At 41.5% G+C, this 26,350-nt stretch overlaps 1 protein-coding gene across 9 annotated transcripts in view; it reads left to right on the plus strand.

Annotated features, from left to right (window-relative positions):
* Nucleotides 1–26,350, plus strand: part of MID1 (midline 1) — a 276,661-nt gene that overhangs the window by 158,631 nt on the left and 91,680 nt on the right. Inside the window, exon 1 of one of the 9 annotated variants that reach the window (XM_068163146.1) lies at nt 19,149–19,229. The exons of 7 other annotated variants lie outside the window; for them this stretch is intronic. The gene's annotated coding sequence lies outside the window, so the exon portion shown is untranslated. Of the gene's footprint in view, nt 1–19,148; nt 19,230–26,300; nt 26,318–26,350 lie in introns of those variants that run through there. One more of the 9 variants, XM_068163149.1, reaches the window with a different exon arrangement.

A 26,350-nucleotide genomic window follows, 5' to 3' on the forward strand; every position in this document is an offset into this window, starting at 1 on the left:
AAATACTTAATCTGATCAGGTCTCCTGATTCCAGTAATAATAAAATTGGTCCATTTTTGGTGTGTGTGGTTTGGGTTTTTTTTCTTAACTAATTGCAGGATTACAATTGTATTTTAGCTTCACTGGAAGAGAAAAATTCATGGCATCCTGGATAAACATCCTTAGCCTAAGCTAGGGTGAGGATCTTGCCAGTCACTTTAATGTATACCTTGCATTTACCTTGTTTCTTCATGAGCTTTGATAACGAGATAACCAACATGTTTATTTTTCACTTCTTCTTCCCTTGCCATGCTTCTCCCCAGACTGACATACACATACCTGCCCAAGAGCTGAAGAAATAAAAGTCTCTAGGGTTTGCACAAGGCATCAACAGCACACACTGCTGTGATATCCTTCGGTGATTTTCCTGAAGTAGAAACTGACACAAAGAATAAGGTGTCCAGAATGACTTGGAATGAGAGATACATTGCTAGCATACTCACACCAGCAGGAAATACTTTGGGAGGAAATTGCAAATGATGCTGGGAAGTGGACTGTGTTCTTATTAAGGAGGACTGCTCTACAAAATACTGTAAATCCCCAAATCTGATCTGAGGAATTTCTCTCCAGACTCTAGATGCATTATTGGTTTAACTTGGAGCATGCAAGATGTGTTGACCACATTTTCCAAATATTCAGAGCATTTCAGTTCAGGGGACGAAATAAGTCACAGATGTTGCATTATGCCAAAATTTGGCTGTGGTTTAAAGCATTGTGTTAAAGGTTTGGTGCATGGTTGCATTTTTAATGTTTTGCAGGTTTATCCTCATCTTTCAAATGCAAATGTTTGGAGATGGGAAGCCTGCAGTGGGCCAGTTTGTGGCTTTGGTACAATTTCACATCTCCATATGTTCAGGTTGTAGCCAAGTTGTTGTTTATCTTGTTTGAGTGATGAACCCCAACTCTGCCAAGATAACAACACAGGCATAGGTATGAAACAGGCCTCAGTTTTACTTTTGTGTCAGACTCTATATGTCCCCTATTAACCTCAAGGGGAGGACACAGACTAAATCATGCTAGCTCTCTAGAGCCTGCCTGTATTTCCCTCCAAGTGCACAGAAGACTGGGGAATGGGAAGCATCATGGAGAGGTTCAGCTGCAGATGGAAGAACCACAGAAACTGATTCAATAAATCTTAGTAACAGACACAGGAGCTTCAGTCTGAAGACCGGTGTGAAAAACAATAAGAGTGAAAATTGTGAATCCTTGAGTGAGCACAAATGCATCTACCTCATTAGCTGGATTTTGGACGGCTGGGTCTAAATCTTTGGCTCATTGCTTTTATCAGGGAAAGGAGGAGATCAATAAAAGAGGACCTACAGAACTGGGTCTTTCCCAACAAAACCTTGCATAACTAATCTTTATCATGTGAGCAGTCTATCTTCTTCCCTATGATTTCCTATGTATGGATTGACACACAGGGCTTACGCCTCCTGGTGTTACGTGGGATATGTCATCTAGAGTGGGCTTTGCTTTCCCTGACCCCTGTTGTGTCCCATTAAAAAAAAACAAATGTCTGTATAAGGCATGCAGAAAAATCTTGGGTTTGTTGTTTCTCTGATCTGAAGTCAGGTACTATGAAGTTCAGCCTCTGTAGAGGATGTGACCTACGAAGGTTAACAGAGTGATATTGTAGTTTCCTAGCAGCCAGGGGTGATTTCATTAGCAGAATTCATGCTGCAGTTTATTTTAAGGGCTGCTTTATGACATTTAGTCAGAGTGAACTGATTGAGGGCACAAACTGACCACTTAACTTGAAAAATGTGCACGCCAGAAACGTTTCTTTCATCCAGAATGTTGACATGGCTGAGATCTGCATTACACCCTGCAGCTCAAGTGTTATCTACTTCATACCACACATTTATGTATTCATAAACTAGGACTCCAATCATGAGTGTCTCCCATCTTTCCTGTGTTTTCAAGCCTCAGCCCTTCCCACAACTCCACCTTTTCCTGTATACTCTCTTTCTGAAAAGCCACATTCCCCACTCCCCAGAATTGCCTGCGCCTGAACCCTCGTAAGATTTTCCTGAAGATGCTTGGGGTTTGGTACCCTCTGTGCCTTTGTCAACATCAACAGGCCATGCTGAACCTATTAACAGCAGAGCTGTAGAGAGAAGTGGTTGATGCAGAGAACCAAAGACCCAGCCTGTGCACGTCGTACTCCTCGTTGGGGCCTGATGACTGGATAGTCACTTTTGAGTGCTCGTGTAAAGCTCATCATCTGGGTTATTTCCTCTGAGAGGATGAAACTTCATATGCTCCAGCATCAGAGATGTGAACCCGAGTTTGATTAATGGAGAAGGTTGGGAGATTGGTTAAAAATGTTCTCTTGACCTGACATACAGCACTAACAGGAAGGCATGAGGGCCTTCTGTTTTGGTATGGCACAGATATTTGAACTGCTGATTTCCCTAACGCTGCTTTGCAAACCAGGCTCATCCTGTGTGATAATGTTAACAGTGCAGATAAAGCTAATGTGCAGCCACACTCAAAGCCCTCATAAGGCACAATGCTGTGATTATGCCCAAAGTTATACATGAATGAATTCAGAAATTCTGAGCACAGTAAAAATTTTGAAGGGTAGGCACAGTAGTAGGAAGATGGGTTTGGGTCAGAGTGAGAGGGAGAAGTGCTGATGCTAAACAGTATTATAGTGTTAATCCTTTTAACTTCCTCTCTGGGCTTTGTTACCAGACCCCTACTGGGGCTTGATTATTCAGACTGCTGTGTGTTCCCAGCCATCCGTTTTGAGCAGAGCTGCTTCTTTCCCCAACTAACAGGAGGCTGAACTGCAAAAGGCATCTAATGTTTCTTCGAGGTGGCAGACAGCTTTTTACTGTTAAAACGTTGTAATTCAGCCAAAGGTACAGAATATCTGCTGACCAAGCATATGAATGTGTTTAGGAAGCTATACTGCTCAGAAGTATGGGACTATTGTATCTGTGTTGCATTATTTCTTATCTCTTCTAACCATGGAAGGATCTCTTCTATAGAAAAGCTCAGCAGTACATAAAGGCACCGTTGTTTCTTGGAGCTAGTGAAGCTATGAAATGCATGAACTTTACCCCTTTCTTCTACAAAAGGTCAGCCAGTTCTGTGAATTTTAAATCCATGGGAAATTTTTGCTGCCCTCGGCTGTTGAGTTTCAATGGCTAAAACTCTTTCTGAAGTTATGCTTGAATGCTGTTTTCTTTACAGCCTCCAAAGTGACACCTATGCTTTTCTGGTGTTCATCATGCTGAGCAAAAGAAGGGCAAGTGTTCTCTGTTCAGACAACAGTCGCACATAACCTGCTTGGTTAGGTTGTTTATACATCATGATTTAAACTCAATCACTGCAAGAAATATCAAAATGTGTTTAGCAGTTTGGTGCTTTAAAGTCTGGGACTAAAAAGGCTGATGATGTGATCCATGTGAACAGCATATACCAACTGGGGCTAGGGTGCAAGGAAACTGAGATGTTTTCTGTGCAATGAGCCATGCATGGCAAAATCTGTAAAGAGTGGCTGGCAGCAGAGGTCTGGCTGCAGTGATGCAGTTGGTTTGTGTTCCTTTGAGGCCCTGATGTTTTAGTATTTAAACAAAAAATTGTGCTGCAGGAAAATACGAAGCCTGTTGCACAATTCCAGTAAGGGAGAAACTCAAACTTCAAAATGTTGAGATGTCATATGGAAGAATTCCACCCATTACCTGAGTACTTTGGAAGTGGGGAAACTGATTCAGGAAGGAAATGGGGGCATGCTGAGCACTGGAAATGTCAAGGCACATGTGGACAAATGCACACAGCACATTTCTGGTTATGTGAGTACAGCTTCATTTTGCTTGCTCAAGATGATGGCTGGAGAGAGCAGCCTGGGTTTTCAAAAGCCACTGGTAGCATATTAAATGGGTCTGGGTTTTAAGCAGTGCTGAGCACTTATTCCTCAAAATAAAATTGAACACAAGACAGACATTATAAAAAAAAATATGTATTTCTTCTGTGCCTTTTGGAAAATGTAAGACACAGCAGTAAGGAAGTATAAAAATTAATCTTTGTTAGTCTTCATTTTTCCTCTTGTATTATAGTCCAATATCATAATCAAAACCATTCCAAGAAATGTCCAGGCTACTGCATCAGAGCCAAAGATCCCAGGATTTCTTTGCCTCCTTTGCTTCATTCCCTGTTTCTTTCACTGCCACAGAAGCATCTTTCCTCAGCTGAGGAAACACCAAGTCAACAAGGGCTAGGACTGCACTGTGGGCATCGGCTGTGCAGTTGCCCCAAGCAGCCCTATCCTGCTCTAGATTTCCAGATCTAATGTGAATTTGATTTCTGGACATTGGGCTTGCTGAAGGTGTAGCTGTGATGGCTTCTACCTTCACTGAGGCTAAAGCTCACTCCTGTCACTCACTGAGTGACTTTCACAGGCTTGACTTGAGCTCAGAAATGGAGTTGATCTCTTGTGTCGGTGCAGTAATGCAAACAAATCAAAGGCTGTGGGAAGATTTCTGAGTTTAGTTTATGTGAAGTGCAATAAAAGAATAGCTCTTAAGTAATTTTTCTAAATCCTGTTTCAGACTGGTGTGCGTGTGAGGGCAGTAATAACGAGGCTTCTGCTTATCTATGGTGATTGCATTGCTGTGGGCTGTAGTGGGATGAGATGAATATCAGACCCATTCTCCCTGATTGCACTGCTAACCAATTTACAAACCACTTGTCCTGGAAAAGTCAGCCTGTTTCAGATGCCACGTACCATCACACAAATCCTTTTCACTCCCCAAGCAGCTGAGGAAAGCAGATGAGGAAGCTTGATAATATTAACTATAGAAAGACACTGCTTCCTCCTCTATCTAAGCTGTGTGTTTGGTAGCATGTCATGTTCCAAAATAAGCAAACGTTTACTTCTGAAGCATATAAGTTGAAAGCAGATCATGTCTCTGATTCTTTAGTAAATATAGATGTGAGAATGTTTTAAAAGGTTGTGGTTTTAAAGGCTTTGGTCCTAACAACAGGCACTACTTAGTGTGCCAGAGATCTTTCCCAAACAAACAATCCATCTTTGAGCACTGGTATACTCCACCTGGTACAACAGGGTGATATTTATCTTCAGACTAGACAGAACAAATCTTCTTTTTAAGCCCTTGTAGCCCTCTGAGTACTGGTATGGCTCAAAGGAAGATATTTATCAGAGAATCTCAAGTGGATGGTGAAGTATTATGCTTTGAATAATTTATATTCTCCTCTCTCTCCTATATATTACTTTAAACCTTGTTTTGCTCTGCATGTGAAATATGGTGGTAAGATATCAATGTTTCCGATGCAACATGAAGGTATGTGACATAAGGCTTCCTTGTGTGGTGTTTTGGGGGAAGGGTATTGCACAAGTGCTTCTGAAAAAGTAATATTGCTCAGTGATTGAGGGCTCAGATTTCATGATTGATTTTCCCTGTTCAGACCATTGCTGCTGGCATACACAAGAATAATTCTGTTCGTAATATTGTCAGATGCTTTTCCATGTTACTTAAGTATGAAACCTGAATAATGTAATTTACTTTATTGGTCTCTAGGAGTGAAAATCATTCTAGGCATTGTGGTCAGTCACTTGAATTGGAAATTTTCACCATATGACTGAGTCACTTCAAGCATCTCTCATGCAGCAAGTAGTTTTTGGGTTGGTCTTTGTTTTGTCCACAGAACCACAGAATTAACCAGGTTGGAAAAGACCTTCAAGATCATCAAGTCCAACCTATCACCCAACACCATCTAATCAAATAAACCGTGGCACCAAGTGCCTCATCCAGTCTCTTTTTGAGCACTTTCAGGGATGGTGACTGCACCACCTCCCTGGGCAGCACATCCCAATGGCCAATCTCTCTTGCTGGGAAGAATTTCTTCCTAACATCTAGCCTGAACTCCAAAATTGGTTTGGAATCATAGAACTGTTGGGGTTGGAGGGCACCTCAAGGATCATCCAGTTCCAACCACCTTGCCATAGGCAGGGACACCTCACACTAGATCAGGCTGCTCACAGACACATCCAGCCTGGTCTTAAAAACTCCCAGGGATGAGGCTTCCACCACCTTCCTGGGCAACCTGGGCCACTGTCTCACCACCCTCATGGGGAAGAATTTCTTCCTAACATCCAATCTGAATCTACCCATTTCAACTTTTTTTTTCCATTCCCCCTGGTCCTATCATTACCTGACACCCTAAAAGTCCCTCACCTGCCTCATTTTACCCTTTTTCCTCTTAAACCCACAGCACCTGGGCTCTATTGGAGTCTCCTCCCACTCCAGGTGTGGCCACTTGGCCCTCCCCACCCACTCCCCTATTTAATCCCACCAGGAAGGGCAGCAGCCCCAAGCTGAGCCCATCTGGGCTGGAGGATCCTCCTCTCATCTCTGGTGAGTGCCCCTGCTGCACACTGGGTGATGGTGGTGGTGACACCAAAGGCCGGGGGGCCTGCTGGCCCCCCGGTTGTTAGGAACATTATTTATTGCCACTCCAATATCATCCATGGGTTCTGGCTGAGTCTCCTTGCTGTGGCTGAGCTCCTCTGGGTGGTATCTTGGCCGGTGAAGGTCTTGCCCCTGGATCTGGGATGGGTGCAAAACTGGCAGTTGTGGAGCAGGAACTGTTCAGCCAGATGAATTATGCTAATGACACTAGTTTTACCTGGATGCCCCTTGAGTCTGCTCTCATCTTTGCTTTTTCCATGTATCTAGGTGATATACTGAGGTTTCCACACAAAACAAAGAGGTAACACCTGAAGAAAGGCTGGTAATACCTTGTTGTTTACATGGTACATAGTTATAAACCATCTTGTCTACATCTTGATTGTATGCAAAGGGTCCAGCCCACCTGAAGACAGTTGTGAATCTTAGCTTGACTTGATAATAAAGCACTCAGGAAGGCAAGGACACTGTCTTACAGAATCACATTTTAGTACTTTAGTTTCCAGGAATTGCAAATTGATGTCATAACCTCAAGCACCAACGTAATGCAAAGCCATGGATCTTAATTGTGTATGCTTGTGGGGTTTTGGTGTGTTTTTAATGTATTGGTTTGAGTTGTAGCACTTCAGCATTTCAAAATAACTCACAACAGAATAGTGGTGAAGGGAACAGAGCACTCTGTGCTCTGTGTGGGGTTAAAATCCCAGCATGAATGTCCAGCAACAAGAAGTGTTAGCTTTCCTTTCTTCTTAAGAGTTCAAAACCATTTTGTTCCTGTAAGATTTAATGTAAGTGATGCTGGATGTTTAGTCTACAGTCTTCTATTCACTCTTGAAAAGCTAAGTTGTAATCTGATTTAGGTGACAACTGAAAGAGCTCAGTGGTTCCTTGTTTATGAAACCACCATTGCACACATAACAACACTGCTGAGCGTGGCAATGGCAACTTCTGAGGCACACTGACACAACTGCAGTGCAAGAGACCTGGAGTATAAAGTTGGCTTAAGAAAAAACCCAAACCAGCAAATTCCTTGCTTTTAAAAACCACCAAACATTCAGTGAAATTTTACAGTCAAACCTTCCCCACTGGATGGGATGCCTTTACCCTCACAGGTGGTAAACCACTCTGCATTATGATGGCACAACTTTTTGCTACCGATGGAAAAGAAATCTTCAGTGGAAGGAACTACATTGTGGCAGTGATTTGCACTGGTTCATTAAAGGTATCAGTATAGCAAAGTCTGACCAGATGGTGTGTTAGTTGACATCAGCTCAGAAACCGTGCTGGTTTGAGAACATGCTGACTGATCAATATCTTCAATCGTCTGTTTACATCTGACCCATATGAAGCTGTCATAGAGACAGCAGGGTAGTGTAAAACTGCCACAACAAACAGATTAATTGATATTGGCATGAATTGGAACATAGCCCTTTAGTAATAATTGCAAGACAAAGCACTGACTTCTTTATTAAAAGGGTGCATTATTGCATTCCAAAAAGATAGTTTTGTTGGAGCTTTGGAACACACTCTGCCAGTTAGTTCCATTTCTGTAAGCAAGTGTGCATAAAAGCCATGCATTGCTGCCATCAGTAAAGCTTTTTGCCACATAGTGAACACTGTAGACATAGCAGAAGAAAGGGCTTTAAAGTTTAGTACCTCAGGGGGCTTGTGTGTTAAAGCTACTTCTGGAATGAACCATAGCTTAATCCCTCTGCTGGCAGTCAAAATAGTGATTAAAAATCACCCATCCAGGTGATTGCTTCTGGAAGTTAATCTACAGGGTTCTGGGGATGGAGTTAAGGCGATGGAGAAGAGCAGGGTTTATGTATGTAAGGCTGACGTTTGAGCAGCTGAACTTCTAAATGAGGGAGGGGAAGTGAGGAGAAAACTTGGTTGGCCCCAAGAGGGAGAAAAGAAAAAGAACAAAGCTTCCACCAGTAAACTCAGCCAGTCACATAATAATCATTTCTGATTTCCTCATGAGACAGCCTGCTAACACTGAAGGGAAACCAAGACTGTGAAATCAAGGCAGCTCTGGGGAAGGGGGACAGAATCTTTCAAGTGAGGCAGGTTTTATTCTGAAGTAATAACCTTAGCTGTAATGACAAGGCTCCTGGTGAACTACTCAGTGGACTTTTTAATCTGTCTTCTCAGATGTAGTGTCTGCTGTTTTTCAAGTAGATCCTTTGTGTCAAAGGAGCTTAGCCTTGGTGACGGAATAACGTACTCTTTTACTCTTTAGTGTGCATATGAATGCAAAAATACCTTCCCCCATGACCCCTGCTGGTAATTCTGATATGTAGACAATACCTCTGTATTGCATGCTTGTTTGTTTTGTTTTTTTTTTTTGGGGGGGGGAAGGTGTTGTCCTATTACTACTAAATGATCTTTAAATAAATCAACATAGAGAAAATGCAAATGAAGATTTACTGAGGAGAGCATTAAATCTTCTTTCAGCATTAAACATTTAAGTAAGTGATGGAAGTGCTGCTGCCATTTGAGTTCACGCATGTCAGCTAAAATACTTCATCTCTAGGGCTTTCTTGTACATCTCACCCACGCTAATGGGAGGAAAATGTGTTGGTTCCTGATCTTCCTCAGGGAACACTTCATTCAATGGCTGGTATACTCAGTGCCTTGAAGAGACAGAGCAACCTACTGCTGATAATTCCAGACCAAAAGATTTACTTCAGATTAGCTGAAACACATAGAGTCCTTAAGGACCACACATTCTTAACAGAACAAAGCAGCATGCCATACGTTGCTCTCTCCTCTGTTAGATTCATTTCCTTGGAAAGAAGGGCGAAAAGAATAGTATCTTGTCAAGGAGGAAGCCTAACTTGCCGATGAAGATCATTCAGAATATGGTGTATGGCTAAAATTAGAAATACAGGTAAGAAAAACAAGAGAATAGAATTAACCAGGTTTGAACAAGTCTTATTGGTTCAATTTCTCTCAGACTCACTTCATCTTTTCCTCCATTGCTGCCTGAGAAATAGGCTGCAATGAAACAGCTGCAGACTCTTCAACATGTTTAGGACAGCAAAATTTGGTGCTTTGCTTGGGGACTTTCTCAGAATAACACTTCAGAATCTGGTCTCTCTCCTGCTTTAGGAACTCTGTTGGTTTATTGCTGAATTATAATCAATATAATGAGCTGGAAGCTATGGAAGGTTCTACTGGTGCCACCTTGTCTTGTGTATCTTGTCATGCTTTTTGCCAGGGATTTAAAGTTGTCCTTGTTTTCTAGAGGCTTCCATAGTTTAGGGTAGGAAAGAACTCCAGAAAATACCATTCAAGTAGTATCAACAAGTAAGGTGCCTGTGTTGTGGACCTTTCACTCGCAGCTTCTGAGAGTTTGGATTATTTCAAGAGTTACTCCTCATCAGCTGGAAATGAGAGCCTCAATTTTTTTCTAATCAATATTTTAAATACTATTCAATATTGGGCTAAAGTAAGCTACTGAAAACAAACCTAGTTTCTTGCCCAGGCTGGTGTATTTTTATGTCATTAACATGGAATCTCCCTCACCACTGCATCTGGAAGTCTTCCAAGTGCATTTGCAAGGTTAGTGGAAAGTGGAAATATGCAGAGGAACAAGCTCTACCCCTTTATTTTTCCTTGGCAGAAGTAGGTCTGGCCTTCATGAAAGTATTGAGAGAATGCTGGCCATCCATTACTAATGGCAATCTAGGAACCTGAGCAGGCTTTGAAAGAAGTGGTAGGAACTGGCTATCAGCTAACTGTTCATGGCAATTGTGCCCCCTTCTCTTCCAGAGAGGACTGCAATGGCTTTTTGAATGTCAGGAACCTAGAACATGCAGGCTATAGTGGCTATACTGGCTGCCTCAGTTAACTGTGGAAGAAATGGTTTACTATAGAGGGACACTTAGGCTGTCTGCTTTGGACATCCCGAGGTGCCCGTTTCACTCCACTTTCTAGACAGAACCTAAAGAGTAGTAGAGTACTGCAAAACCCAGTGCAAAGGTCTTAACACATCAGTCCCACAGGCTGCAACAATTGTTTACTCTAACTTCCAGCAGCAGCAAAAGTGTTATTTCTGTACATACTGTAGCTACTTATATATAGAATGTATTTATTCCATACTACTTCTCCATCATCTCAGGTAATACAACACCTCTTCAACAGGAAGCTCATGAGGGGATTTTCTCAGCTAAGGCAAATGCAAGCAGAAGACTGTATTAGATAGATCAAGCAGTAAACAAAGGTGATGAGAAAATGTCACATTTACACCCTTGCATCCACAAACAAAAGGAGATTCTGCTCATTTCGTTACACACAAATTATTGTGGTCTTGAGTTTACGACAGATTCACAGAAGTCAGTCTGCAGTCATCTAAAGGTGGGTTGTTTGGCCTGTCTCGTCCATCTGTGTCCTTTGTTTTCATCACATCATACTTGGGTATTGTATGTTGCTGAACCTGTTTGGTCGCTTTGCGGACCATGAATGGGCACAAGCTACCACCTGGAGCAGCTACCTGGGGCAGCTGCTACTATGTCTGACTTGTTCACAAAGACACATTTATTCTGGTTGGCATTAATTAGATGAAGAAGGTGGGAAAGGATAAGAGAAGAAAAGAGGAGTTATTGCATTCCTGAGCTGATAATACATATAGGACTGACAAGTGGAGAGGAAAATTGCAAAGCGTAGCAGCTGTCTCTACTGGCAACTGAAAACTGAGCCAAGTCGTCAAAGCTGGCTAAAGAATAACCCAACTTAGTCCATTTTTTGCAGCCCAGTAACTTTGTTTTTCCAGGGGGCTTCTGCTTTGTCAATTTGATTTAAAGAGATCTAGGTAGAATAAATTAGTGATAAGTGGCAGATGTTACCTGGAATAGGAAACTGAATTGCAAATTAATGCTAAAATGCTGTGCTGCTTCACTACCTAAAGCACCACTAAGCATCACATCTTCTCTTTCCTGAAATTGTTGTTCAGCAGGTCCAAAGCTTAAAATTAAGTGCCATAGAATGTCATGAAGGCCTGAAGTATAAAAGGTCTCTCAGAGGAATAACTGATGGCAGATGGCTGGCTGGCTAGTGCAAGCAACAGGGTGGGTATTCCTGAGATCCTCAGCAGCTCTCTTAACTTGCACATCTTCCATGGCACATAGCCCTTCCATGGGACATAGCCTTTCCATGGCACTGATGAAGAGGAGCATTTGGTTAATTTAGCATGACTGTTTTCTATTAAAAAAATGTCTGTATTAAAAATCTGAGATTCTATTAGATTAAAATTAATAGCTGCAGTATGATTATTCTCAGCTGGTCTTCTCTGGGGCATGCTAGTATCAATCTTGTGCAATCTTTAGCTTTTGAAACCCATAACTCACTGTGTGATGGCTTCTTCATTGATAGAAACCTAAAGCTTATTGCCCCTACCAATTAGAGGACTTTGCCATTCTTCTCAGGCTGGAAAATACTATTCTCTAGACCTGGAAGTTTCATGACAATTCCTCCTTAAAGATAGTATTGCTGCTTAAATATTTTTTTTTTTTTTCCCCCCTTCAGTCACTACTTGGAGCTTTTGTTCTTATCTGCTAGAATTTATTGTTATTTATGCTTTTTCATCTTCTATTGCTTGAGGAAAAAAATGCACTCTTTCCCACTGTTTCTGAGATGGACTTATGTTTTCAGTTGGGATTTGTTGTAATTTATGATAGGATATAGTAGCAGGATGCTCCCTTAAAGAAAAGTAGAAAGTAAACTGTACTGTATTTCTTTCCTTGTGTCTCCATCAGCACTACTTTGGGGGAGAACTCCTTTACATAGACTGCAGTGATAGTGAACCTGAGAACTGTAAAGGCTCTGGAGAGCCTCTTCTTTCAGGCTAATGGGAAAGAATACTTGAATGAATCCTCAGTCTATAATTTGGCAGTGAGCTGTATTTTTTTTCCTCTCTAGATGGAAATGCACCACCACGATGAAGACACTGACGTGAGAATAAAGAGTTTGACACAAAAGAAGAGTTGCTAGATAATTAGGAATTTAATAGTAAATGGGGGGGGATCGGGGGGGAAGGTTGCTCTGTTAGCCAAGATTGGCACTGATTTAATCTCTTGCAAATCACATGTACTATGTTTGATGGCATTAATTAGAGCTATATGTTTAACAGGTGTAACTAGATATAATGGACTCACCAAATAAAATCTGAGCTCTTTGCAATCCATATTGGTTTGTGAATTATCTTTTTTTCCATAGAGGAAACATCAGAAGAAGAGGTCAGTAGTGCATGCAAAAATATGTAATGCATTACAATGATTTATGTTTCACTGGAGAGTCAAAAAACTATAAATCAACACATAAATCAAGCATAATCAGCAAGGTCAGCCTTTGTGGAGATGTTTTCTTTAGCAGCCTCTGGAGATCTGTGTTTAAATCCATCTTGTGTGTGTTTACACAAACTGCTCTTTGAACTAACCCTGGACTAAGTACATAATTTTTATGTTTTAAGCAATTGGTTTTCCTTTGAGATCTTTGGATATCCTTAGCCCTCTTCTTTTAAGCACCTGCATTTGTGAATAGTTAGTTCATTTGATAAACTCTTAGGAAAATAATTTAAGGGTGTATATTTTTTTACTACACACTGAGGGTCTCGATCCTGCAGCCCTTTGCAAATGTGCAATGCACTTAAGTTACTCAACGGGCCCTATCTTGTTAAGTAAAGATTTATGCCCCCTGATTCTCTGCTTTGTTTCCACGAGCTAATGTTGTCTATTAAAGTGCAGCTTTCTTCTACTAATACATTTCAAGGGCCTTTGGTTAAATTGGTCCTCATTTATTTAAAAATATAGTGGTACAGTGAATAGAGGAATATCCCTGTAAGACAGTAGGTATGCCCTCAGGACTAAAGATCCTTTCATTAGCATGCACTAGCTGTGACTCTAATCCTCGAAGTGTTTGTCTATGTACTTAACTTGGTTTAGCATTCCCAGGAAATTCACATATCTGATGCTGACTCTTTGTGTCTGCAGAGCAATTGCCACTCCTGTTTGCAGTAAGTCTACACCCCCATTATAAGAAAGCTGTCGAACTGTGGCTTTAGTTGCAAACAAAACTGAAGCTTCAGCTAAAATTCACCCTTGAGCATGCAAATGAGAGACAGAAATTTATCATATAATCATGCAAGTAATTTGAGGCATGCTATTAACACTCAGATAACAGATTCCAATATGCAGTCCTAAGGTTGTAATTAAAGCAATAGTTTGGGAATAGACTGAACTGTATACTTCCCAGTTATTGCCTATTTTCTTTAGAATACATGAATTTCTGTAGGACAAAGCACAACCTGCAGGAAGTATGGAGGGTAAAGAGAAATTAGTTGGATTTGCCTTTGAATGTAAAGTGCTTCTGCCTCTAAAGATAAACTTGATATTAATGAAAGTGATTTGTGTCACAGAATCATAGAAACATTCAGCTTGGAAAAGACCCTTGGGGATCACCAAGTCCAACTGACAACCCTACTCTACAAGGTTCAGCCCTAAACCACATCCCCAAGCACCACATCCAAACAACCTTTAAACGCATCCATGGTCAGTGACTCAACCACCTCCCTGGGCAGCACATTCCAAGGCCTGATCACTCTTTCTGTGCAAAAATTCTTCCTAATGTCCAGTCTGACCCTACTCAGTCACAGCTTGAGGCCATTCCCTCTTGCTCTATCACTAATTGCCTGGGAGAAGAGACCTGCACCAGCCTCTCCACACTGTCCTGTCAGGTAGTTGTAGAGAGTGATGATGTCTCTCCTCAGCCTCAGCTCCTTCAGTCGCTCTTCATGAGATGTATTCTGTAATCCCTTCACCAGCTCTGTTGCCCTCCTCTGCACTTGCTGCAGCACCTCTGTGATGATCATTTTCTGAAACTTGTCATGAGTATGAATAGTTTTTTTCTAAGAAAACTTGATCTGATTCTGCATTATTTGATTCAGAACTTGCATCATTTTCAGTAAGGGTGTTGGCATAAAAGCAAAGAATAAATGTAATTAGGTACTTACTAGGGCACTTGGACACAGAAATACTAATTGTTCCTTATTGAGCTGTGAGCCTGCCTTTGTAAAGCTCTTTGGGGAAACTCATCTTCTGATTTTTATCACTGAAGCATCACTCCTGCCTTCAGCAGAGGCAGGAGCTGGATATGAGGCTAGCATGCACTTGTAATTACTGAACATGTAGATTTTGAGTACTGCCCATGAGTACCACGTAATATTCCTGTGAGACTGAGGATTGTGTTTCAGTGCTTAAGAATATACATTTAAATTGGCTCTCTGCTCCAGTTTTGTGGCACTCTATGAAAACACAAACAGATTCAGGAAGTGTTTCTCAAGTTTGTTAATGTGGTATTGACATTCCAGAGTTCTAAACTGTATCTAACACATAGAGGTAAAGCAAAAGCCTACATCCTTTCTGTAAAGCACCTCCACTGAGGAGACCAATCTGCTGCTTAGGCTGAAGAACAAGCACACAAACAAAAGTGCTGTGGTATTAGGTACAGCCAAATAAAGAGTGATCTTTAAACCTCCCAAACTTTTGAGGCTTCCTCATTGTCCTCTGCACCACTTAGGGTTAATACTTTTTTTTGCAATACTGTAGCAGAGACTTTGATTTCAAAAGACTTCAGAAGCTCCAGGCTTCATGTTTAGTAAGTTTCACATCAAGTTTGTTTTGGCATCATACTGCTAAAAAGCAGTTTACCAGGAAGCAGAAGAAAACAACTTTCTTATCTTTTCAGTACAAAACCTTTCCTGTTGGAACAGGTAACCAATCCTTTAGGCTATGTGGCAGGAGAAGACATTAAAAAAAACCCAACAAACCACAAGCAGGTTCCTGTGGATTTGACAGGGGTGTTTTTGTCTCTTAAGCATACACTTGTGCACTGATCTTCAATCTCAGTTTAATAATTTAGTTCTCCTTATGTTTTCCTGCCCTGATCATTCTCTCATTGCCCTTCATAGGAACAGGTTAGAATTCAGCTCTGTATCATTAATCTAACAATTTGGAACAATGTAATTGTTCTCTTTCTCTACCCAAAGCCCAAAATGCAACGCTGAGCAGTGAATTGCGATGGGAGTAGGTTCTATATTTGATGCTCCTTGCCTCATATAGCCACCCAGACTGCAAGCAGCTCCTGTACTTTGTAAACGAGGGGATTTCCTGTTCATGGCTTCCCTTGATGTTTAGAAAGAGACTATTTTGTCTGAGTAACAAAAAACTGATATTTGATGGTGCAATTCATAATCTGTTCCTCTAACAGGTATCAAATGCTACATGTTGCTCCTCTATGGAGGCACAAAGTGTTTCAGGCTTACATCCTGCTGCAGAAATCACACCTTTCTGCAGAGAGCACTAATGCTGCAACACTTACAGTATGACTTACTGCACCCAATTCAAATGAAATTTAAATGGGCACTGTGAAATGCAGATGAAGGATTAGATGGGAAAACAGCATACCTGCACACAGTCACCTACCATTGTCTTAAAATGTCCATCAGTGCTACAACAGAGGGATTTCATAGCTTGGAGAGCAATGAATATTAAAGAATCACCTGAGGGAGAATTGGTATTCAGCATTCATATGAAACAGTTTCAACCTAAAAAGCTGTTAGTACTGTATCACATGAGATGCTTTGCTGACATGACAGCAAAAACCCAGACTGCCTTTTTCTTCCTTCTGTGTCCTTGGTGTGCAAGGAGAATAACAAGGTGCAGCCATTGACTAAAAGTTTGAAGCTCCTACACTTTCTCTACTATTGCTTGGGGTGGGTGCAGGACTGTAGCATAGTGAAGTAATTTGTCCAGAGCAGAAGAGCTCTACATCTCTGACATGCTGCTAAGAACAGCAATAAGCTTACTCTGACTCTGGCCCTGTTCAGCAAATCAGAAAGTTGCAAATGTGCTTTGGCTCAACCCCTCTGTGCTGACAGACAATATAGTGGGGGAAGAAAGAATGGAGAGAGATACTACTTTTAACAATCCACTCTTACTTTCCTTCATCTTTCCATCCTACAATTAGCTGTATAGAAGCAGTAATTTATGTGAGTGTGCTTGCCCATGAGAAAGCTGCAAACTCAGACATATTAGCATATTTGTGCCAAATGTTAGTATTACAGTTTGACCATGATCTCCTTGTGCTACACCATGGCATCTGCTTTCTGTGGACAGTGGACTGATTGTTCTGAGTATGAGCCTGGCAGCAGCCACACTTATCCATCTAAAAATGTATGTCCCCTTTCCATCAACACAAGATGAAATAAAACTCCACAAGCAATAAGCTTTAAAACAAAGATCATGGGTTTGTTCTGCACATGGCACAGAGAGTTTTCTTTTGTGCTCAGATGATGAAGCAATAAAACCAAGCAGCTTGGGAAAATGCAATTTAGCATTTCCAAACCACCAAGTAAAAATTGCACTTTCTACCAGTTAAAAAAAACTAACAACACCTGGACCAAATTTCAAGTCCAACTGTTTCTACCAGGATGCCTGACATACTAACAAGACAACTGAATCCAACAAAAATCACATTTTGAGAGTCAGTGAGTTCCAGTAGTGGCAATAGGATGTGGGTTTGTGCCCTGTACAAGTTGCTTCTCCCAAACAGTTCTGGAATCATCTTTTTCTAGGACTCTGAGCACACTGTGGACAGAGGATTTCTTGTAATATAACTGGGCAGCACCTGCTTGTTTCTATCCTATCATTTATCTGCTCTGTCTCCTAAGGCACTCTGTTTCTTGACTTCAAAGGGCATTGTAACCAGAGTTACTCTGGATCACAGCAGTGTGCATGCTGTCTGGCACTCCCCTGAGCAACAGGATCACACTGGCCATGCAGATCTGACTCTGGATTCTGATGAAACAGAATGCTGCACAGGAGATGGATACATGCTAGAGATTCTGTCACCAGAGAGACATGATGAAATAATAATTTCATAGTGGTTCAATAGATGGATATTTGCTACTTACATGAGCCTTAAGGTATGTTAAATGTAGGTATGCTAAATTACACTGAATTTCTGCACAGCCTGATAAAGCTAGGAGCATTGCAAGTGGAAATCTAGCAGATTGGACACAATTTAAGAAATTGCTGTCACCAGCTGTCAGCTTCTTTCCTTTGGGTTTGAACTCCTAACCATTTACATGCACACGTGTATGTGTGCATTAATTCATGGGATGGTTTGGGTTGGAAGGAACCTTAAAGATCATCTAGTTCCAAACCCTGTTCATATCTGAGTGAGTGACAGTCCAAAGAAACTGCATGATGCTGTTGAATGAAAGATCAAGGACGGGATATGAGCTGAGGAATCTAAAATCCTTGTGGATGGGAGTTCCATGCCCCTGCTGGGCTGCTCATAACTTGACTGCAGATTATCCATGGGCATTTAATGTCATGGAAAAGAGTTCCCCATAATCGTAATCCCTCTGCACATCTGTCTTGGTTTCTGCATGCTCATTTTGCCTGTTACAAGCTGTCATTCCATACACATGCTAGCAGACATTGCCAGCAGAAGCCTTTAAAAACCTTATGAGAAGAGTGCATTTATGAGGACTCTGGTCTATTGTTTCAAGGAAATAAAATGAATAGGAAATTAAGTAATCAAAACAGTTGTTTATTGATTCACTGAGAACAAAGTGCAGGCTTGTCTAGTGAAGAAAGACCAAAGAGGGTGTTGGATTTGCAACCTTATGCTCAAATGTCTGAGGTATGTTTTGTTTCACTTTGTTGTGTTGGTATTATATGAAAGGGCATTGCAACATGAAAAACACAGAGCACAAGGAAGTAATTCTTTCCTGCTGTTTCCACTTTGCATGAATTTTTAACACCTTTGTTGGAGACCAAATGTCTGGTGTGACTTCAGTGAGGATTCCTTCTGGGTACTTAGCTGAAGCTTTTGTAGCTTTCTGCTGCTATCTATTTGCTGCTTACACACAAGCTCAGTTGAAAAAATAAAATAATGAAGCAATTGTTCTCATCTTGTGTTTCAGCTGTTGAGCTTCAGCAAGTGAAGTCTTCGTGGTGTTTGTAGGAAGAAAAGACTTTCTATCCCATGCTAGGCTGTTTCAGATAGTCCCCACTTCTGGCAGGCTCTCACTGGACTTTGTGTTGTCATGCTTTTGTGTGTTTGGGCAAAAACAGTAACAAAAAATGTGAAGTGGTTATCTACAGCAAGTCTGCTGTGCAGAGTTATCTACAGCAAGTCTGTTGTGCAGAGTTCTGCAACTTCAGAAACATTCATTTTGCGTGTGCTGGGTTTGGCTGCTCTGGGTCTGCCTCCTGTTGTGGAGCTGGGCACTGCCAGCCCTCACTCTGTACTGGGTTCATTGCCCCAGGGCTGAGCTTGCCTGGCCTTCAAAGCAGCTCTGTCCTACTGCAGCCATCTTGGGATGCTCTGCAAGAAGAACCATTTCTTCTTGCCTTCTCACCTCACTGGGGCTGACCCTTGGAAAGGATAAACGTTTTGCTGTGGGCACAGTGTGAAGGGCTGGCTTTGGGAGCACGAATCCTGGCGGAGGCAGTTAGGTGGAGCAAGTTTTCCTGCTATTGTAGGGGAGATTTTCCTGTTGTGATTCAGCTGCGACTTGCCTCACAGTTGCAGACGGAGTCAGTGCTGCCATAGGATTACTGGGGCTGTGGTGGCTGCTGCTGCCTGTCCCTGTTGGGCTGCTGGTTCTTTTCTGAGAGGATCAGCACGATCTCTGTGTCCGCAGCAATGTTGCAGCCAGAAGATTTAGGGCGGGATCCAGCGGTGGGTATGCGACTGGATGGCTTCTTGGGAGCTGGAGTTGATGTGTTTGTGCAGGCTTGCCATTGCAAGGGGTGTAGGAAGTATTTTATAATGTGTCTAGCAGTCGTGTGGGAGGAGTTGAGGTTTGGTCTGTTGCTGTGGTGAGTTATCTTTACAGTACTGAAAGCTCATGAGAAAATGGAACTTTTCAAGGGGAGCATATTTTTCATTGTGTACTTTCAAACAAGGGCTCATTGTGCTCTTGTTAGTTGTTGTAACACTAGTAAGAGAGATAAAGGGGGCATTAGCATCTTTGTACTGTTAAGGACATTTGGAACATTCTGATTCTGCTTTAGAAACCACAGATGAAGGCTGAGATACATATTTACATGAGAAGATTGAAAAAATGTGTTTATTCCCTAAAGCCTGCTCCACTCCTTGTGAAAAGTCTCTCAAATCCCACTTACTTATTTGTAGCTGATGAAGCTCCATACCCTAAAGTGAAAATGCATCTCAGTAGATGTCTGAGAGACATGTTTTTTCCAAAGGATGTCATTTTTGGCACTGGTATGCTCAGAGTGATGGTCTAGTCACCATAGTATCCTTATATGCCAGTTCTGTATCCACAAAATGTGCCGTGTATTTAGGAGGATCAGAGGCATGTATGTTCCTCAGGTACAGAATTTCTAATATGATCTTTCCAGTGCAATATTTCAAGCTGAATAATTCTCTGAGAAGAAGATAAGCTGACATTCAGACAAGTTTTAAAGTGGATATTTAACAAGGTGCTGGGAAACAAAGCTTGAGGCTGGAGGTTGTGCAGGTGTAAGGCAGTGACGCTTTCAGGAGTGCCACTCTGTTGCAGTAACGGGCTTGCTAGCTGGCAGGAAATGCACAATTTATTCTAGTTTTTTGAGATAAACTGTAAGACTTTACCTGTTGTTGATGAGGAACATCTCAAAGGGATGTAATTAAGCTTTTCTTTTCTCCTTTCATGATATCTTAAAAGATACTAAGCTATTTTGTGAATGACATTGAAAAACTTTTCCTTGAGAGGTCTATCTAGGGTACTGATACTCAGCAGCAATTGCTCATTTTAGTTGTTTTTTCCCTCCCCCTTTTTGGGATGTTCAGAAGAATATCTGCAGGACAATTAATTTGAAGATATCTAGTAAACCAGTAAATAGTCCAAACAAACTAGAGGTAGCCCAACCAGCCAGTGAACGCTTTTTGTGTGCACGTGTGTATTCACGTGTGTGTGTGTTTGACAGAACACAGCCATAGCCAGGCAGTGGAAAGGGCATTTGCCATTCATTTCATGAGGCTATTCAGCAAGGCCTTTCCCAGGATCAGGATGATCTTGAGCACAGAAGAGCTATACAAACCAAATGACACCTACATCTCAAAGCTAGAGGGAAGGGGAGCTCTAAGTAACAAAGATGCCATACAGTGACAGCTCAAAAAGGCAACATTTTTCCTCTATAGGATGAGCTTAAATGTAGTACTTCTGCTGCTGCTGTTCAGTTTTCTGGTTGATGTCAAGTGAAGCACAGGTAAATTGGATCATTTTGTCTTAGTATTTCACTGTCTGGAGTAGAAACTGATGTTTCCTAATTTACTTCAGCTCCCCAGAGCATCTCTCTGGTCATCAGAAGGGATTTAAAAGCCCAGTACTATTTACCACTTCAGTTTCTGAGATGAAAACCATGTCTCTGATACAGTGTAGTCCTCTGCTGCTCTTAATTTCTTTGCCTGAAGCAATGAAGTTTTGCCACAGTGAAGTTACTAGAAAACCTGTGAGGCAAGGTTATGTGGCTGTCAATAATGACCTGGGTTGGTCTTTGAAAAGTCTTTAAAGGATGTAAATGCATAGAAGAAAATATTTGTGATCACTAGGGTTTATTGTGGTTAAGTATCTCTCAAGAAATGAAATATATGTGGGTGTGCCTCTGGTAAACAACAAAGCATTTCTGGCTGCTTGCATACAGCACCAGTTGATGTGACTTAGGAAGTCCTCAGAGCAGTTGAGTGGAAACCTTCCACCTTCCTAGGACTTAGCTTTATTAGCAAGTAATAGAGACTGAGACTTTACATCTCATTGTGAGTGTGGGGAATGCCAAACCCTTGAGTGCCTTAGGGGCAGCACAGTCACCTCTTGTTAACCACTGCATAAAACTCTGGGTTTTCTGTGTGTGTGTGTTTGGGTTTTGGTGTAGTTTTGGTGGTTTGTTTTCATTTTGTGCCCTATTGTGCCAGAGCCAGTTTCTACTCATTCACTGTTTTACTTTGCACTAATCATTTGGGGTTATTTGGGTTAATACTGCTGCTTGGTAACACCAAGTAACCTGAGGAGAGGATCGGTAAAATAGTTACTGCACTCCGTGGTGTTGTGAGGGGCGGAAAACTTAGCCATCTGAAGTCTATCAGAGAGCTGCACTGGGGTGGCAGAAAGGGCAGGGATGAACAATTGGAAGGACGAAAGTCTTTCATCTGGTTCATGATCTGCAGTATAGGAAGGCAAGCTACTATTTTGTCAAAAAATTATGACTAAAATCCAGAAGTTGAAGTTAGGTTTGTCATAACAAGCAGGCTGGTCTTCAGGCAATGCAAGACCCCATTGCATCTGGTCCTCAGGAACTGTCTGCACACCTCTCGTGCAACAGAGACAAGAACCACCTGAACTCAGAAAAATCCCAGCTCAGTCAGCTGGAAATGAGGGGATTTGGGATTTTTCTCCTGCAACTCAGTTCAATGTTCTGTGTATCCTTTTGCATCCATCTTTAAATACGGATGATTATACAAAGAAGGCATATTGGGAGAATTACTGGAAGTAAATTTGAACTTAGCTTGAAATAAGAGAGAAAAAATCTGTGTGTTATATATCAATTTGTCCCTTTTGGCTAGGTTTTGGGGTTGCTCCAGTTTTTGTTCCACCATACATTTGTTGGGAGGTTGCTGCTGGTGCCAGTAGACCTATGCTGGATCACAGGTGCTAAAGATTAAACAACCCTTTGCTTTCCTTCCCCTGAAGCGTTTTGAGGAAATATTAAATCTTGTATCTGAAGCTGTGTGAGTTGCAAGGCTTATAAAAATAAAGGTCAAAAAGCATTCAAAATGTGTGCTGCTATAGGCTTATCCCACTGGTAATACTATATCTACTATATTACTATAGATAATATCATATCAGCTATTTGTTGATTGCTTTGGGATTTAGAAGACATGATTTTTTTTCTTACCTGTTAGCTTTCGAGGCTCGATTATTGTTTTAGCTCCCACAAGAAGGAGTATGAGATGTGTCAAAGACCTCACCTCTGTGACATGTACTTGTCTCACTGAACAACATGCAAGATTCTGCTTTTTGGCAATGTATTGCCCTCCTAGTACATTTCAACCAGAGAGGAATGCTGTGTAGGCTTTGTATCACCATAAACAGCACAGCAGGTGTGCTTTTGTTGTACTAATACTCTTTAAAGGCTGCAAGCAACTTTCTCAACTTGGAGATGCTATCTGTAACTTCTAGAAGAGGCAGCTACTCATTCTTCTGCCAATGCAAGTGTGTGAACAGGATGAGCTAGTCAACATCTGTTATGCTGAGTGGTTTCATTTATCACGACCAGTTTAGAGGGAACTATGCTTTGAATATTTATTAATTCACACTACTTTGACAACAGTGGGGAAACAAATAATTGAAGGCTTTGGGGTGTGTGACTCTTGCTTTATTTAGCATTATAAAAGTCTTCATTCAATGTTTCTAAAGAAAAAAATCTGAGTTTTGATTATTAGCTTGTTTTGTACTGTTTGCACGAAGACTTACACATCTCACTAACTCTGCCGCTGTCAATTGCTATCAACACAAGCACTTGTAGACTACAGCGTCTATGCTGCAGAAGGTGAAAGCTGTAATGGACTTGAGGCAGCCTGGGCTGTGAAGCACTTCATTGCTTTAATTGTATTTGAAATGTTTATTGGATGTGATGTGAAACAATCACATCCTCCTGTTGGAAGAAAAAGTCGCTCCCAAGGCAGTTTTGTGTTTATCCTAGAGCAGGATACGAAAGGGCAAAAAGAGTTTTTGAGTTAGCATATGAAATTGCAAGTGGGTTGGGCAGTTTGTTTGTTTGGTTTTGTTGCCCATAGCAGATTTTATGACAGGAACATACCTTTTAAATTTTCTTTTTCCAGTGCACAGAACAGAAAAGCACTGCCACTTCGCAAACTACAGCTGCCTGCTGTGACGGGAGCTTGCTCGAGCACTCCATAATTTATTCAGGAACAGTCTGTGTATCAGCTGCAATTTCTCTTGTACTATAAAACTAGGATACAGACTCTGTACTTCAGGCATCAACCTAAAAGTGAATGCAGAATGGTAGTTGGTTAAATAGTAACTACTGGATTGCCCAGAAGATGTAGCCTCTCTTCAGTGATCCATTATTCAGTCCCAGATGCAGTGTGTTCTGACTTATTGACAACTGTGAAAGAAAACAAGCAAATGACTTTATTTTTGGTCTCTGTCAGTGGGCTCAGGTTTGGTTAACTTGGAAGACAGGCTCTTATTCCAAGATGTTTACAGTCTAAGGTCAAATTTTGGCACCCTTGCTCATAACTGGATAGCATTAGTCAAGGATGAGCTGCTGCTCATTCAGGTCAGATGGATCAGAATTAGTTATCAATGTGATGTTGGTATTTGTGTAGAGCTATGATGGCGATTCAAACGTCTTTCCATGAGGCAATGGTGCAAATGGTTTTCTGCTTTCTTTGTCCATTTAGTTTTACCTCTTTTACATGAGTAGCTTAAAAAGCCTTTGGTTAAAAAAAATGCCTCAAGAAACTGAATGGATGAACCTGGCACAGGAAGGAGCAGGAGGGATTGTGTACAGAAAGGATAGCATGGCAAAAAGCCCCATATTCCTGACATGGTCCTAATGAACTCAAAAGAGTAGTAGCTTTTCACTGGACTGCCATTATATGAACAATGATTAGTTTGCCTTCTAAAAATGTTATCTCTTGCCAACCCCAAATCCCCTGCTCCCATTTCCAACACAGCATTCAGCCTGTAGGATAAGTAGATGATGAGGTACACAGTTGTGGTGTGGAAGAGATTCAAGCCATGTGAATGAGTTTTTGACCTCCTGGGACTTCTGTGATACCGAGAGTGAAGAGGAGGAAGGACAAACTGGTCTTCATTTGCAGAAAAGGCATTCATCTCTCCTGTGCTATGTGGCTATGGCTGAGGAGAGAGTAGGGGAGTTGTCTTCCTGCTTACATCAAGTCGCCAGAGCTTTAATTTTGACCAGATGTACCATGCAATTATAGCAACTGATGGATAGTTATAAATTAATTAGTCTTTGGCAAGCTGAACTTTATTTCAAGTAAAATCAGCGTCACAGAAGATACAACAGAGCAAATTTGGTGATGGGGTCAGTGAGTTTTTTAAATGCTCAGATTTCTTGGCAGAATAAAAGGACGCATTAGTGCACAGAGGCAAAGTATCCTCATTTCTAAGCATACCTCTGAACAGATGCCTTGCTGCTCTTCCCACAGAGCAAGGACAACTAAATACCAATGGGCAGTCTGAACCTTGCCTCTGTTTGCTGAACTTTCCCTTTTGCTGTTCATATGGGGGTTATAGGTAGCATTCCTCTCATTGCTACTGCACTCCCCACACTAATTGTTGTGAAGTATAGAAGGTTTAAGCAAGCTTGGTTCCCAAGGCTGCTAATGAGCCCTGAGCTCTCCTCACCCTTAATGAACTAAGGTTTGTTTGTGGGAGATTTCTTGTCCATCCCTCCTTTTCCTTGGTCAGAGAAGGAGGCAAGTATTCATACAACCAAACAATGACTTTACAGTGTAAGGACGATGCAGCTGTGCCATCTGGAGCTGTCCTTAGTTATGAGCAACAAAGCTTAAATAGATTGTACTGTGAAAAGGTACAGCTCTGTGAGTGTGAAGCATAGCTTTTGCTTCTGCTTCACTGACCTGTCTGCTTGAGGCAGCGACGGGCCCTTGATGGGAGCTTAGGCAGGGAAAGATGCGTAGGGTGACTCTTTCAAAACTGCTCTCTGTAACGCTGACCACAGGAAAGGAAGCAAAACAAAGTTTCAGCTTTTCTTTAGTGGGGGTGTACTGCTGCCTGCTCGAGAAAATCCCATGCTTCCCATTTAAAAGTCATTGATTCTTAATCCACTTCAGATGATTAGTAAGGCCACTAAAGCAAGCGGTCGTTCTTAAGTTTTAGCAGGAGAGAGTACTGACACAGAAGTGAATGCACACATGCACAAACTCCTCTTAGAGCAGTCACACAGCTCACTGTCTCACTCTGTTTCATGAGCTTATTCTCTAGAGGCTCTTTTTGTACCAGAGGTTAGGATCATCAGAAATTCGGTCTAAACTACTGTTCATGATTTCCTTCATCCACCTTCCTTTAGGCATTTTGGTTACAACACTGTGTGATCCTCAGCTACGTTTACATTGCTGCAAACACGTACTTCATCTATTTGGGGGCACATGTGTTAAGATACCTACAGACAAAGAAGTACAGGTGCATATAGACGCAGTTGCATATGTTCTTAAAACACACATGTAAAAAAAATCACATGCTTTCCTAAGCCATTAATTCCTGTATATAACCATGTGTATATTTATGGCAGTAAACACAGAGGTGTTCTTCAAAGGCTGTGCCATTGCTATACTAGCAAGTGAGTATTGCAATCTGATGGAATGAATCTGTTCATTGTAATTGCAGGGTTGTCAGTTTCAGTGCTCTGGACCAATCCTTGCACACTGCTATGCAGAGGTGAAGTTTCTTTAAAAATGTTTTACTTCTAGATGAGTAAAGCCAAAAGCAGCATCTGCAGAAGAAATCTGAATTTGCTGTAATGGTCTGTTAGAAAGTCAGCATTTTGGGCTTTAATAATGCACAGAAACATCTGCTGGTTTGTCTCAACTGCATGAGAGAGAAAGGCAAAGAGAAGCAGATTAAGAAGGAGCTTTTAGTTTACATTTGTAAGTCAACAGGGAGGAGGGGTTAGGTAATAAAGCAGTGGAGTTTTTAAGTACCTTGATGTGCACGTGCAGGTTCCAAACTTTCGACTGTTCTCCAGCCTGGAATGGTGGGTTGTTGGCCCCTGGAGCAGTGGTTAAAG

Source organism: Melanerpes formicivorus, unplaced genomic scaffold, assembly GCF_026170545.1.
Source record: "Melanerpes formicivorus ecotype bairdi unplaced genomic scaffold, bMelFor1.0.p_v2 SCAF_70, whole genome shotgun sequence".
NCBI lineage: Eukaryota > Metazoa > Chordata > Aves > Piciformes > Picidae > Melanerpes > Melanerpes formicivorus.